Source organism: Ictalurus punctatus, chromosome 6 (assembly GCF_001660625.3).
Source record: "Ictalurus punctatus breed USDA103 chromosome 6, Coco_2.0, whole genome shotgun sequence".
In the NCBI taxonomy this organism is placed as follows: domain Eukaryota; kingdom Metazoa; phylum Chordata; class Actinopteri; order Siluriformes; family Ictaluridae; genus Ictalurus; species Ictalurus punctatus.
In genome coordinates this window covers 12,878,650-12,885,642 of record NC_030421.2, presented here as the reverse complement: position 1 = coordinate 12,885,642, position 6,993 = coordinate 12,878,650, and positions in this window count along the sequence as shown.

Sequence of the window (6,993 nt, the reverse complement as noted above, 5' to 3'; positions counted from 1 at the left end):
ACTGCATAGCGGCCAAAGGGCTTTCTGAGACCCCGCCCACATGCGCCGTTCAACACAAACGCGCGTGATTGACACTCCGGCGTCGTCTCATGATTGGTTTATACAAAAAAGAAACAACGCTTGTTTTTCCCCCTCCCGCCCCATACGCCCCGCCCACTGCCATCGCCTAGCTGCACCATTTCTTCCTCTAACTGAAACAGACCACATAGAAAATAAACAGACATCCACAATAGATGAGTCAGAGCTTTACCGTGCCGTCTAAAATCAGCAATGCCTTGTGAATGTTTATTTAGTGACAGTGTGCATCAAATTTACACAAAGATACATTTATTTATTTTTTTGCAAACGACCGTGTGTAGCCTGTCATTGGGATATTCTGAGTCAGAAATCACTCTAAACTATTTTCTTGAGTAGTTTGATAACAGCAGGGTTTGAGGAAAACTGTGATAAACTACCAGGCTAACTCTACATCACATTTAAGTGTAATAATAGGACGCACTTTAATAAAGTCGTCAGAAAAGCATCAAGTATCATCGTACAAGCCTGCAGCGCCACCTGCTGTCAGAGTTGAACAGGCCGTTAAGCAGGGCCGTAAAAAGTGTAAGTAGGAAAAAAAAAAAAGAAAAAAGAAAAAAGGCTGTTTAGGATGGTCTTGAGTTAACTCACTCAGGAAGAACACTGACACTGGGGCTGGGAGATTGGGGTTCAAATCCCACTGAAAACAACCTTTTCATTTCATATTTGGTCTGTGCTACTGTAACATATTATTCACTACATATGTACATAATAAGATGAAGGCTTCCCTAACCATCTAATCTAACTTGTTTTTGTATTGTAATGCAGACTGACCTTACTGTTGTCATTTTGGTAAATAGAAAGGTCTTGTATTATATATATATATATATATATATATATATATATATATATATATATATATATATATATATATATATATATATATATATATATATATATATCAGGCCGTAGTGTATGACTGGGTGTGTGAGTGTGAATGTGATTGTGCCCTGCGATGGACTGGCACTCTATCCAGGGAGTACCCCACCTTGTGCCTAATGCTCCCTGGGATTGGCTCCAGGTTCCTCGCGACCCTGAAGAAGGAGTAAGCAATAGAAGATGGATGGATGGATGGTTTTAATAGTAATGGTCCCTGTAGGTCTCTACTGGTAATTTGTTGCCTTCTATTGGTGGCATGTTATGACTAGCGGACACCATTATGGTCCAATTATGGTAATGGTTTTAATGGTTAGCTGATGGTTTGTAATGGTATTTCTAGTGGAAATTATAATTTCTGTAATGGTTCCTATTGTTTTTTTTTTTTTTTCCGCAGGGCTGTGTTTAGAGTCATAGAGCAGTATTAAGTTACACTATATTGCCAAACGTTTGTGTACACCTGAACATCACACCTAAATGTGTTCCTTCCCCAAACCACATTTTGTGCCACAAAGTTGGAAGCACACGATTGTATAGAATGTCTTTGTATGCTGTATCTTTACAATTTCCCTTCAGTGGCCTAAAAGGCTCAAACCTGTTTCAGCATGACAGTGCCCCTGTGCACAAAGCGAGCTCCATGAATTTCAATTCAATTTATTTCAATTAAATAAAATTTACTTCTAGAGCACATTTTAAAAAGCCGAAGCTGACCAAGGTGCTGTACAGGTGAGAGGAATTGATGTTAAAAAAAATACCTCAAGATTACAGCACAAGACAGGGTAACACTACTAACACTAAAAAAAAAAATACAAAAAACAAACAAAAAATAAAAAAAAAGTCCCTTATTAAAATGACTAAGTAGACACATGACCTAAAAAAAAAAAACAAGGGTTAGATAAAGTCCTATGCCAATTAGAAAAGCTGGGTCTTAAGGCAAGATTTAAATTCGTCAGTGTCATGCCATGAAGACATGGTTTGCCAAAGATGGAGTGGAAGAACTTGAGTGTCCTGCACACAGCCCTGACCTCAACCCCACTGAAGAACTTTAGGATGTACTGGAACACCGACTGCAAGCCGACATCAGTGCCTGACCTCACAAAAGCTCTTGTAACCGAATGAACACAAACTCCCACAGCCACGCTCCTAAATCTAGTGGAAAGCCTTCCCAGAAGAGTGGAGGTTATTATCACTATAAAGAAGAGACTAAATCTGAAATGGGAAGTTTAAAAAGGTCATATTTTCAACTATTTATAGTTAGACAGAATATTGAGGAACGTCTGTGAGACAAGTTAGTTCCTGTTTTTATTCGGGTTATAGTGTCTATAAACAGCAGTTACTCACCAGCCTCTATTTTTTTCTTTCTTTTGAAGTTAAATAAAACACACACACACACACACACACACACACACACACACACACACACACACACACACACACACAGAGCTTCTCATGTTACAGAGTCCTCTATCCTGAAGAATTTCCTGCATTGGTAAACTTACTGTTACAAAGCAAACACACCCGAGACTCCTTACAGATTCACCATCTTAACTGATGTTTTTCTTTGTTAAATAACAGCATGTTTAAAAATATTTTTATTTTTTAAATCTGTGTTTGTTTTTATCTGTAGAACACCTTCTGACCAGTGAGATTCGTGAGTTCAATCATGGTGTGGAATAAATAATACCTCCGCAAGTTAGTCAGATATGTAATGTGTAGGGGTTTTGATTGGCCATTGGGCTGCTTTTGTCAAGCAGGCAATTCTGCCCGAAACCTACACTTGTAGTCGCTGTTGCTAATTACTTTGATACTTCAACACCACCCACCACATTAGGAGGGTCGAGAGTCACACGCTCGCCAGTGTACACAAGTCTACCCTGATAAATAACTCGTTTTATGTTCTACTACTTTTCACATCATCTCTGGTGACATAAATGCAAAAAGCTTCTTGTTAAAATACATTTACAAGATATTCATGTAATGTCTCATAAAAACAAGCAAAATAAAACATATTCAACTTCTATTTATTATTATTATTATCATTATTATTGTTGTTGTTGTTATTGTTGTTGTTGTAATGCTATTTCTCTTTGCCCACTAGGGGGCAGGCACTCACTAGCACTTAGAAGATGTTTGGGAAAATGTCTGCTGTCTTACTGTAATGTCATGGCTCTAAATTAACTCGGTGTAATATTAATCTAATTACTCCCAGTACCATATGGCTGTACTGTTCAGGCTGCACAATTTATCATTCATCATTACTGCAATACTAAAGAATTTTTTAAATATAAATACTTCCCCTCAATACCAGTGTGTAATTGTGTGTGATTGGGTGTTGATTTATGCTATTCAAATAATTTTGATCAAAAGAATGCAACCCCCCAAACACAATTATTTTGTTTTTTTTTTCAAATAACATAGGCCAATCATTGTTTGTACAACTATAAATCACAGTGTGGTGTGGAGTAACACGCACCCCTGATCTTTACACTGTCCTGATAAAGCAGTGCTCATACCTTCACCGTGCACAGGAATGCAGTTTACTTCAAGGCCAGGCTGTACCAGTCACCACACACACACTTAGAATTTGCACTGGAGTACCTGTCATGTTAATTTAAAATGCTTTAACTTGAATGCAATTGTGGGCACTTGACAAGAAATACAGTACACTGCAGACACAACCTCTGAAAATACTTTTTTTTCTACTCACAAATTATGAAAGATAGCAGATAGCTGATGCTTAGGTAGTTCACTAGAAAATGCATGGTGGATATAACTGCATTCCAGTATTATTCTCAGCACGTCCTCATCAGCTCCCTCTCACCATTTCCCCTGGTTGACTCCCAGTTGCCTTCTTAAGGGCCTTTTCAGTGCTTTATTAACTCGAGTGTATAGTTTGTTAAAATGACACCTTGGAGGCCTATGAGACTGAGTTAACAATGTTTGCAGTTTAAACAGAATTTACACAGAAAGCACTGTGACCTGATGCAATTTCTCTGGCAAAACAGCAAAATAGGGGAATTTTACAACTGTAAACAGGAACAGTAAAATGGTATTTCATCATTTGATTTGCTGTAGCCAATTATTCCAACTAAACCAAACAGATAATTTTTACTTTTTATTAATTATTTTATTCTGCTAGCTGGTTAGGATTGAACACACTAGGTAGTTAGCCGAACAGAACTGAAGTTAGTCATTTTTAGTCAAAAATGACTAATAAATTTTAGTATTTAGTCAAATTAATGACTAAACCTAAAATCAGCATTCTCATATTGTGCCATTAGCATTTTTGACTTGCCTAAAATAAAAATAATCATCTTTTTTTATTGAACAGCATGACCCATGCATGTTCATCCAGAGTGTATGTAAAGGCAGTTTTCAGGCAAGAGCTTTAATATGCTTTTGAAGTGGAGAACAGAGTGGGTCAGATTTTAACAGACTGTTTAGGTTGGCAACCATTTTGGCTAACAGAATCTATGAAGCACAGATAAGACAGGAATTTACCATTAGCAAATGGATTACATGGAGAACCTGGTGCAGACTAAAACATTTACGGTAACTTAAATGAACAAAGTCACTTACTAATGCATTACATTACTACTGTTTAGTCATGTGTGCCTAGCTTATTTAAGTTTAGATTGTCTACCATGGGAAAACAGTAGAATGTTATAAACTTGAATATGTACAGTACAATACTGATACAAAATCAAATATAACAGAATGCTCCTGAAGGTTGGGGTTAATACTAAATACCATTAACCCTTACGAAGTACCTACTGCAAAGTAGGATGGGCAAGTATAATCTTGTGCCATGGGAGGCTACGAAGGCTCTTACATCACCCCACCCATCCCCGTATCAACATACCATAGTTTTAGGCCAATTTTACAAATGTAATAATATTCATCTACTAATCATCCAACATCAACTTGCCCAATAAATAATCATTTAAAAAATGAAATGGCTAAAGGAACATAGGCAAGCCTTTAAATTAGCACCTGTCCACTTAATATCTGACATAACTCTATATGACTTTATTTTCTTTTTCCCTAACCTCTCAGAAGCTCAACTTGGCTTGATGTTGTAGAATATACGAGCAACACGGGCCAACTCGAGGAGAATTTATAGCCTGAGTGAAATTGAGACAAACTACACACAGGAGCAAACAATGTTGAGGGGCATGGCCAGTGCAGAGCTGAATGGGAAGTTTCATGACAACAACAAAAGCATTCAGTTAGACTGACAGAAGTTGCACATCATTCCTATTCAACAGTAGTAAATAAGAGTGTATTAGCCGTTACAATTCCATATCTGTCTTTAATATAAAAAGGTCTACATATGGACTACATGATTTCTTGAAAATGTATTTATTTTTTCTCCCCCAAAAAACACAACACTGAATTACTGTATCTACATTCCACAAGAACATGCACTATTTTGTTTTCTTGCTTATTTGACTTTTAATTTAGCATGCATTTCAACTACACAGTCTTTTGGGAAAAAAATATTGGTCTCACAAGGAATTTTTGTGCTTTGATTAGCCCTTGAACTTAAAAACTGCCAGAGTTCTACCAGTCGTCAATAATTTATTGGATGTTTGGGGAGCCCAGTGGAGGAAGGGAGTTTAGATGTTAGCGTTCTGCTAATTGATTATGAAGCTGTGTTCTATGCCAGGCTTAATTACACTTTATAAAGAAAAACCTGTACTCGGAAAATATCATGTGGATTTAAGGTGTAAATACGTTAGCTGTAGATGTAATTGTTTTTCGATGGACATTTACTGACATTACATTTTAATGTTATGTGAATTCAAATTTTGATCATGGTTAGTAGTGTTACATATAACTGCTTGTTCACTAGGTACAGTTCTACCCGAAAAGGGAAGCAGTGTATGAACTGTCATCATATCTTTTCACTTTTGCATCTGTATGATATGTTTACTTCTCAGATTTATAGAATCTCTGCTCACCATTTCTAGCTGGCTAATTGTGGCATATATTTAAGTGTGCATTATAGTATAAACTAGGAAAGTAGGAATGACATCTAGTTAAATTAAAAGAGTAACAAAAACAACAGTATTTTAACCTTTCGATGAGAACAGTATTGTGTTAAAAATTGGGGTGTATTGATCTGATAAAGAGGTTTGTTACAAAACCTGGTGTATTTGGCCCAAATCCTCGCTCTGTATGCGATTGGATTTGTCAAATCTTCCTGTCTCATCCGCTGAGCTATTTCTAATATATTTCAGTGACACATGATGATTAAGACTGCACAAATCCTTGTTTTTCATTTTTGACAGGATAAAATCAAGATTCCTAGTTTTGGTTGCTACCTGATGGTCCAATGGTCTGATGGTTTGATGACATTGTCACAGTAACAAAGCCAGGTTATGGAAGAAATTGTGTGGTGTGTTCATGTACATGATCTACAGTGTGTTAAATAAATGTAGTGGTGTATCTACAGTACATTGATAATTGATTATATATGCCAAATTTGTATACATAAGTATGAAAAGGAGGGAAGAGACCCGACTACCTCGAGATTTTTGCACCCAGCCAAGGCTCGGGTCGTCAAGTTTCAGTCTGACTCCCTCCTATTCGCCTGCTTCCTCTTTAATCCTACACACACACACACACACACACACACTTACACACAGAGAGAACAATCTGCTCTTTGTAATGTGCTTGTGATTCCTACAGACTTTCTTGTGTGTGTGTGTGTGTGTGTGTGTGTGTGTGTGTGTGTGTGTGTTGTTGTCGGGTGTTGCATGGTATGATATAATTCTATAAAACTGAGGCACAAGATTTTATATTCTGAATAAAAACAGGATCTAAAATATATTTTATGGCCATGGTTCATGTGGGGCAGCACTGGTTGGGTCTTTGGTTCGATTCTGAGCTCAGGTTAATGTTTGTGTGGAGTTTAAGCATGTTCTCTTATCGAAACATGCCAGTAAGTGGACTGGCTAAGATTAACAGCCGTACAATTGCATGCGTGTGTGTGTGCATGGTGCTCTGATACCAACTACCTTACCATCCAGTGTGTAT